The sequence below is a fragment of the Humulus lupulus genome, chromosome 1 (assembly GCF_963169125.1).
Source record: "Humulus lupulus chromosome 1, drHumLupu1.1, whole genome shotgun sequence".
NCBI classification, from domain to species: domain Eukaryota; kingdom Viridiplantae; phylum Streptophyta; class Magnoliopsida; order Rosales; family Cannabaceae; genus Humulus; species Humulus lupulus.
The window spans coordinates 261,951,196-261,960,633 of record NC_084793.1 but is presented as its reverse complement, the minus strand read 5'-3'; positions in this window follow the sequence as shown (position 1 = coordinate 261,960,633).

Below are 9,438 nucleotides of genomic sequence, written 5' to 3'. Positions count from 1 at the left end.
CTCCTGCGTAGTTGACACATGGCAGAAGTGCTGCTCGACTATCGACCAGTGGCACATTGCTTCGCCAGGGGTTAACTTTTAGATACGACCAGGCTGGTCGTATAACCTGATTTATTTCCTTCTAAAACTGTAATCTTATAATAATTGCATTGAATATTTCTTCATTATTATCTTGATACGCAATTATTAAGGAGAGATAGGATACGTTGGCATATGTAACCCTCCTTGAGCCTATCAATATACATGAAATAGCTCAAGGAAGGGACTTTTTCGCTGAATCTTTTTGCTGAGATAGAGAAAAAGAGAGAGTTATAGTGCAATTATCCATCGTTTTATTGGATTTCTTCGAAGGTTTGTGAAACTCAAGAACCTGAGTTCTTTGATCACTGCTTTAAGATTCAATCTTAATAATAGCATTAAGTTGACGTAGGTCATTACCATCTTTTGGGGCCGAACCACTATAAATCCTTGGTGTTTTCTTCTCTTCCATTAGATTATCTTTCTTACTTGACGTTTTATCTTTTGTCGTATATTTGACTCCATGTCGTTGGCCAAATCGAGGGTCAACATTGTGGTGCTTTCATTGAGAGTTTGACAAAAAACTATGAAAAAATCTAATGGCGAAAACATCCAAGAAGACTGGACAGGATACTAGCGCTGCACCATCCCAACCTCCTCCCCCAAATGTGGCTGAGAATGAACCACATTTGGAGTTCGATGAGGAGGAATTAAATTCTGAAACACTAAGGGCAACGCTAGTAATGTTGCAAGATGAGTTAGCTAATCTGAGGGGCAATCAGGAGAATGCTGCGAAGACAATGACGCTGCAGCAAAGCGAAATAGAATGCCAGGGCCAAGAGCTGAGTGAGCGGTAGGATCATCGGCAGAGGGATGTCATGGCTGCCCTTGAAGCAGCCATTCAACTGGCTAGGAGTCAGGCTATGCCAGCCTCCCAGGCAGATCAGCCACCAAATGCACCACCTCAAGGAGGTCCCAATCCAAGCCCTCCGCTCCAGCCAGCAAGCTCTCAAAGGCCAGAGCAGCCGCCTATGGCTCAGGATGATATCCCACCTAAGGATCCTGAGCAGCAGCCTCCATCCCAGGCTGGTCGAGGCAATCCCCAGCACCCAAGGCAGAATAGGGTAGGGCAGCCACCTCGTAGCCCTAGACGCCCAGGGGATGAAGAGCCAAATCTATCGAGCAAGGGGCAGTGTCCTTCTTCCAACAGAAGGAAAATTGAGTCAGGCTCTGCGGTTAAGGGGCCCCCACGGCATAACAATGTATGGGGACCCAACGACTAGCGCAGGCCTCCCCCTGACGCTCAGGAAATGCCAGCCCGAGGAGGAAATATCATGAACAGCCGATCACGTGTAGTCAGCCACAATTCAGAGATGGCCATGACTATAATGAAGCTGATTCCGGCAAAGGAAATGCTAGCCAGAGAAATGAAGAAAGATGTGGAGGCAGAAGCCCCCCTCCTAGAGAAAATAAGCCTGCTAGCCACAACGTTGGGGGGCAACCTAGGTAGCAGAACATCTTTAGTCATCTAGGAGCTAGCGAAGAGAGACGTAGAGACGATGATCTAAGGGACGTACTTAACGACCGCCGTGAGAGGCACGACGAGTACGCTCCCCCAGCACCGGTGGCCCCAGCAATCCCAGAAGCTGTTCAGGCTCAGATTGATGACCTGAACCAGGCCGTACAGCAACTGGTCAGGGGATGAACGTCCCATATTGAGTACGATAGGAGGAGGTGCACCCCCTTTGTATAGAGGATTACTACGGTCGAAACCCCCAGTAAGTTCAAGATGCCTACATTTCCAAACTTCGACGGGTACGAAGACCCGGTATCTCACGTTAATAAGTTTGAGATATTAATGGACATAAAAAAAGTGTCAATAGATGCTCGCTGCCGGATCTTCCTTGCGACACTGCCTGACATCGCCCAGGAGTGGTTCTTCAAGTTCCCTCCTGTTAGCATAGTATCTTGGGAAATCTTCATGAAGGAATTTTACGGACAGTTCTACGCGGTCGCGTACACCCCACAGAGGCCAACCAGCTGGTTGAGATACGCCAGAAAGAGGGAGAGCCCTTGAAAGAATATGTCCAATGCTTCATGTGAGCAGCAGCTGGAGCCAAGACAGTGAGTGATGAGGGTAAGATGATGGCTCTAACGACTGGAGTTAGGCGCCATTCACCCCTCTGGAGTAGCCTCAGAAAAAATGGGGTAAGAAGTACCCAAGAGTTTTTGGATCGGACTAATCGGTATATCAAGCTCGAAGACGCGATTGCCAACGAAGGGAAATCGCCAACAAAAGACAAGGGGCCCAAGGAAGAACCCGCCAAAGCCACCAATGGGTTAGAAAATCCCAATGGCAATGGCAAAGGCAACAGGAATGGCGGAAACGGGCGAACAATGAACCCTCAACTTCTGAGAATAAACACCCCAAAGGCAATAGATACGAGCCAAGATTCACCAACTACACGGCCCTTGTCGAAAGCCGAGCTGAAGTCTAGTAGGGGACCAGCTCAAGCGTGCCTCCACATCTATAAGGAAAGATATCTCCAAGAGAAATGCGACAAAGTTCTATCATTTTCACAACGACTACGGGCACGACACCACTGAATGTAACCAGCTGAAAGACGAGATTGAGTTCATGATAAGGCAGGGACATTTGAGAAGATATGTGCGAGCGGCAGGAGGATCTCAGCGAGAGGCTCCTGGTGGCAACGAGTAGGCACCTGCACGCCAATGCTCGCCACCTCTACAGCTAGCTCCTGTGGCAGGCACTTTACTCACCATCTGTGGAGGCCCACATCTTGCAGGAGATAGTGGGAAGGCAAAGGAATGATATGCTCGAACCCTACGCCACGACCAGGACATCGAGATGATGAGTGTGGATGATCGAGCACCCAAAAAGGCTCGAACAGAGGAGGAATTGATAACCTTCTTTGAGGATGATGCCCAGCACATGTGATTCCCACACTCCGATCTGCTGGTCGTAGACGTACAAATTTCCAACATGATGGTGAAAAGGGTGTTGGTCGACACAGGAAGTTCGTCAACATCCTGTACAAGTCTTTGCTGGAAAGAATGAAGTTGTTTGTCAAAGACCTGGAGCCATGCAACCAAACCATTTATGGTTTTTCCGGTGAAGGGCTTGCCCCAACAAGGTCGATTAGGCTTCCAGTTACAACAGGTACTACACCTGCTAATAGGACATTAATCACTACCTTCATAGTAGTTGATTGTCCTTTAGCATACAATGTTGTAATTGGGAGACCAATTCTGGTCGACCTACGAGCTGTCACTTCAATATGGCACCTTGCCATGAAATTCCCGACCGACACAGGGGTAGGATGCATCTTGGGGAATCAACGAGAAGCAAGGGAGTGCTATAATGCCTCGATCACTGAGGCAAAGAAGGGTGTATCGAGAGATGTTCCCGGAAAAGAGTTGCAAGTGGCAATTAGTGCTTAGGCCCACTCAAGTGATAATACCACCAAATAGGGTGTTGCCCAAAGTGAGGATAGAGACTTGGATTCTCGCTTTGGGGATTTTGAGCAGGAAATTGGACCCATCGAGGACCTTGAAGAGGTCCAACTCGATGAAGAAAATCCGACCAGGGTTGTGAAAGTCGGTAAAAACTTAGAGACAACAAAAAAAACAAACACTGATGGAATTTTTAAGGAGGAACCAGGAAGTCTTTGCTTGGTCGCACAAAGACATGGTCGGGATAGATCCTGCAGTCATCACCCATGTCCTGAACATCGACAAGAGTTTTCCACCGGTGCAACAAAAAAGAAGGCTGCTCGACAAAGATAGATCAAAAGCCTTAAAAGAAGAAGTCAAAACGCTGAAGGAGAATGGGTTCATCAGGGTGGCGTTTTATCCATCGTGGGTCTCTAATCCCGTGCTAGTTCCCTAGCCGAATGGCAAATGGCGCACGTGCGTGGATTTCACAGACCTTAGTAAAGCCTGCCCCAAAGATTGTTTCCCACTCCCGAGAATCGACCAGCTGATCGATGCCACTACAGGACATGAGATTCTCTCATTCATGGATGCATACTCCGGGTACAATCAGAATAGTATGCATCCCCCTGATGAGGATCACACTAGCTTTTGGACTGATACAGGGCTTTACTGTTACAAAGTAATGCCTTTCGGTTTGAAAAATGCTAGTGCGACTTACCAGCGACTAGTCAACCACATGCTTAAAGAGCTGATTGGCACAAACATGGAGGTCTACATCGACGACATGCTGGTCAAGTCGAAGAAGGCAGAAGGGCATATAAAGGATTTGCAGGAATGCTTCAACGTCTTAAACAAATATTAGTTGAAGCCGAATCCTCTTAAATGCCCCTTCGGAGTAGGATCAGGGAAGTTCTTGGAATTTATAGTTAACTCGAGAGGAATTGAAGCCAATCTCGAGAAAATTAAAGCCCTAATCAATATGAAATCAACAGCAAAGATTCGGGATGTTCAAAGTTTATCCGAAAGAATTGCTGCTCTCAGTAGATTCATTTCGAAGTCAACAGATAAGTGTGTTCCATTTTTTAAGTCGGTCGATAAGGATACTTTGTTCATCTACCTAGCGATCACAGAGTATGTTGCTAGTGTCGTTTTAGTAAGGGAGGAAGACGGCGTGCAAAAGGCGGTTTACTATGTAAGCAAAAGGCTAATTGGAGCAGAACAGCGGTACCCGCCCATCGAGAAGCTAGCCTCCTCTAGGAAGCTGCGGCCTTACTTTCATGCTCACCCAATCACAGTTTTGACCAACCAGTCTCTACGACAAGTCCTGCAAAAACAAGAGGCTGCGGGTAGATTGTTAAAATGGGCAGTCGAACTTGGGCAGTTCGATATATCTTACTTGCCACGAGCAGCGATAAAAGGGCAAGCCCTTGCTGACTTCATTGCAGAGTTCACTGAACTTACAGACAGCGAGCAGATTGAAGAGCCTAATGAGCCTGAATGTCAAAACCAAGCTCCCTCGTGGAAATTATTACAGACGGTTCTTCTAATGAGTGCCACGTCGGAGCAGGAGTGATATTGATAACGCCAAAAGGGCATCGATTTCACTGCGCAATCAGGTTTGACTTCACTACTTCTAACAACGAGGTCGATTATGACGCATTACTCGATGGGTTGCGTTTAGCCAGGGACATGAATATAAAGGTGCTCAACATTTACAGTGATTCTTAGCTAGTGTTGAATCAAGTCATGGGAGAATACCAGACGCGAGGTTTAAAGATGATTGCCTATTTAAAAAAAGCAAGAGATTTATTGGCTCAGTTTGACATATACACCCTCCAACAAGTACCTTGTGACCAGAATTCCAATGCTGATGCTTTGGCCAAATTAGCAAGTGCAAAGGATGCTGATACTCTGAATATAGTGCCGGTTGAGTGGCTGTCTATTCCAAGCATCCAAGCAGAGGAGACCACTATGGTGATCCAGATGGTGGATACATGGATGGCACCATATATAGAGTATCTGACGCAAGGCGTGTTACCAACGGACAGAAACAAAGCCAAGACCCTTCAGCGACAAGCTGATAGGTATATCCTGGTCGATGGAATCTTGTACCGAAGGGGATACTCAATGCCACTCCTCAGATGTATTTCAAAAGAAAAGGCCAAATAATTAATGAAAGAGGTACACGAAGGCTTTTGTGGAGACCACGCTAGGGGGCAAAGCTTGTCCAAAAGGATCCTGAGGCAAGGATACTTCTAGCCCACGATGAATGAAGACTCGATGGAGTTTGTGTGGAGGTGCGATAAGTGCCAGAGGTTCTCCAAAATCCCACGAGCAGCCCCTAATGAGCTTAAACAGATGCAAAGTCTGTGGCCGTTTGCAGTTTGGGGCGTAGATCTAATTGTATTTTTTTCCCACAGGAAAGAGCAGCATCAAGTATGTTGTGGTTGCCGTCGACTACTTCACTAAATGGGCTGAAGCCGAGCTGCTCGCAACCATAACGTCCAAGAAGGTGCTGGATTTCGTGATCAAGAACATCGTTTGTCATTATGGATTAGCAAGGAAAATCATCTCGGATAACGGCACCCAGTTCGATAGTGATTTATTCACGGATTTTTGCGAACGACATGGCATTATCAAGAGCTTTTCTTCAGTCGCTCATCCCCAAGCAAATGGAGAAGTCGAAGCAGTCAACAAAACGCTAAATGATACACTAAAGAAAAGACTAGAAGAAGCTAAGGGGGCGTGGCCAGAATAATTGCGTGAAGTCCTTTGGTCGTACAAAACTTCCCATCGAACTACAACAGGCCATACTCCATTTTCTTTAGCTTATGGATATGAGGCTATGTTGCCTGTGGAGTTAGATCTGCCTTCGCATCACAGAATAACGTACGATCAAGGCTCGAATAACCAACTACCGATGGAATCCCTAGACTTGGTCGATGAGAAGTGTGAGCAAGCCCAACTCCGAGTAGCTACGTACCAGCTAAAAGGCGCTCGGTATTTCAATTATAAAGTGCAAGAAAGGAAATTCAATGTCAAAGATCTAGTACTTCGAAGAGTTTTCCTGAACACCCGCGACCAAGCTGCTGAAGTACTCGAACCTAATTGGGAAGGGCCATACCAGATTGAAGAAGTCCTTCACCCAGGCACCTACAAACTTGCTCGCTTAAACAGAGATCTCATTCCTCACTATTGGAATGGAGAACACCTGCGCACGTACTATCAATGAACAATCCTTCTTAAAGGATTGGCTTGTATTAATTTTACTTTTTAGAAGTCATGAAAAAGGGTTGGTCATTTTATATGACTAATCGCTTATAAGTGTAAGATCTTTTTTATCACTCATACAGACATGTTTTGTCCATTTATTACGATAAATATAAGGGACTGTGCGCAGCTAGTCATTCTTGCCAATTATTGTATTTTATACAAGTATTTGCTCATTACGTGTGTTGTTTTGCTCTATTACAATTTTAATTATTTTGCTCCGAGCAGTATTGTTCGAACAGGTTTTGGTCAAGGCAAGTGACCAAGGACCTAAAGCTCCTCGATCACTTGGGGGACATATAAGGTATCTAGTAAGCAAAGCATATCGAGAAGTATGTAAACACATGAGCAAAATAAGTGGAAGCATGCTAAGGTACTTAGAGTATTTTTCAAAATTTTGTTATTTTGTTAAATCAAACAAAGTGATATGCTAAGGTCAGTCATGCAAACAAATGTTATAATAAAATGCAGCTATTATAATATAAAAAGGAATTCTATTACACCGTGAGCAGTGACTGCTTGGATGTAATTGTTCAATAAAAAGAGAAAAGTTGCCCGTGCAGCAATAAAAAGTTAAAACATAAATAAAATTGTTCTTACATCATGGACCGTAGGCCATGTAATTCAAACGTAAAAATAACTATGAAGTTGCCGGGGGGTCTTGTGGCGATTGCTGCTGCTGCTGGTCGATGGCATCCCCAGCTTCTTCTCGAGCGCCTTCGATGCCAGTTGCTAGAGAAATTTCTGGAGACCTTGGAATTGTCTCTTCCTCCAAGGAAGCAACGCAGCTAGCCAGCTCTGCCTCCCTGATATGGTCTAGAAGATAGGAAAAGTTGGCAGTGGGATTGTTCTTCCAGAACAAGTAGAAGCACTCGAACGATGCCCCCTCATAGTCTTCAAGGTTGCAGGCGTTCTGTTCCTCTAAAGCAGCAACCTCTTGGTGACTTATTGCAAGCTCATCTTGAAGCTTGTGGGCTTCCTGATAATTCCTGAGTGAGACCTCCTTGTATTGCTCCTTGGATGCAGTGATCTTATCGATACTTGCAGCCTTCCTCTTCAACTCCTCTTTGAGAGAAACAACTGTGGCCTCGGTCACTTGCAACACCTCGAGGTGCTTCGCCTTAGCTTTTTCAAGAGCCTCGGTATGCTTCGCCTCGACCTCTTTGTGGGCCTCAGAACGTTTCCGCCTTGACATCCTTCAGCTACTCGGCATAAGTAGCCTCAGATGTCGTGAGTTGCTCGATGTATTGAGATTCAACAGCACTGAGCTAATCGCTGAGTTTCTTCTTAAACTGAGCATTCTGCGTCCTGGAAGATCGCCAGCCAGAGGTCAGGGTCAGCACCCCCTGCGATCAGAAAAAGATAAGGTCGTTAAAAAGACGATTTGCAAAGCAAAAAGCAACTTACAGCAAGCACTTCGTTCAATGCGCGGCTGAGGACCTAGTCGACCCCCATGGAGCCAGTCTCTTGGATTTCCTCCCGGCTGCGTTGGTGCTTTGTTATTTTCTACAGCCTATCTTTTGCTAAGCTGAGCACCACGCCCGTAAGGTCATCTCCTGAGGCTTCTTCTCGACGACCAGCCGATTGCTGGACGGTGAATGTTGGAGGCATAGGGTCGACTCGAGCCGGAGGAGGAGTCTGTCCGACCGGAGACGAAAGATATGGGTTTGTTGGAGTTGGAGGAGTCGCCTCCCTGGTAGGAGCTGGTGGAGGAGTTGCCTCCCTCGTTGGAGTAGATACGGGAGGGCCGTCTATTCGAGACTTTTTCGCAGGCTGGTTACTGTAGCCCTCCCCAAACTGGCACCTATGGGATTTCTTCTAGTTCGTAGACTTGGTGTACAAGTCGAAGGCACGTTCAGCAGGCATGTTTGCAAAAAAGAAACGAGCGAACAGTCAGGCAGTATAATAAAAGAAACTTGCTAAGTTTAAGAAGCAAGGACAGAGAAATTGAAAGTATAATACCCGAGCTATCATTACTAGTCGCTACATTATATACCCTACAAGTGCTACACTCACTCTCTGGCCTGAAGAAATCTGAATTTAAAGCAGGAGGGTATTTAAAGTTGCCATCCCCGTCAAAGAGGTAATAGGGAATAGGCAGACTATCTAAGAGCGAGAAATCAGTATCGTTCTCATTCAACGATTCATCAAGGGGCACAAGAGGGACAGTGGCCTTCTTTTTTCCCTTTCCATGAGGGGCGGGGGGAGCAGAAGCTCGTGGAGTATTGGAGGGTTCCCTGATTTTCACTCTGGTTGTCCTCCTTTGAGGTTGTGACATGTCCAGGTGCTGCTCGGGAATCTCCTCGCCAGTGGCACTTCCCCCTGTTGACTCCCTCACGTCTTGGTGGGGTACTGAAAGCCTGACCAGCCTCAAGTTGGCCTCTATGACCAGCTGTTTGACACTTTTCTCTATGTCGGTCATGCTGGCCAGGAGGGCTGATCGTATCTCCATGTCTGTGGTAGGGTCTGGTCGCAACCATGGGCCAGAAATGCACTAAATTTCTAAGGAAAATGCAGCGAAAAATTGAAGAAAGATTGACGACTAGTGGTACAAAGACTTTACCTCCTTGAGTGAAGGCCAAGTTGTTCGCGACCATGTCAATCGTCAGGAAATAATCCAGATGGTACCTCCCCACGTTCGAGATGTAGGTGGTGTCAGCCAGGAAAGTACGACCTGTTTCCTGGTGACAAAAG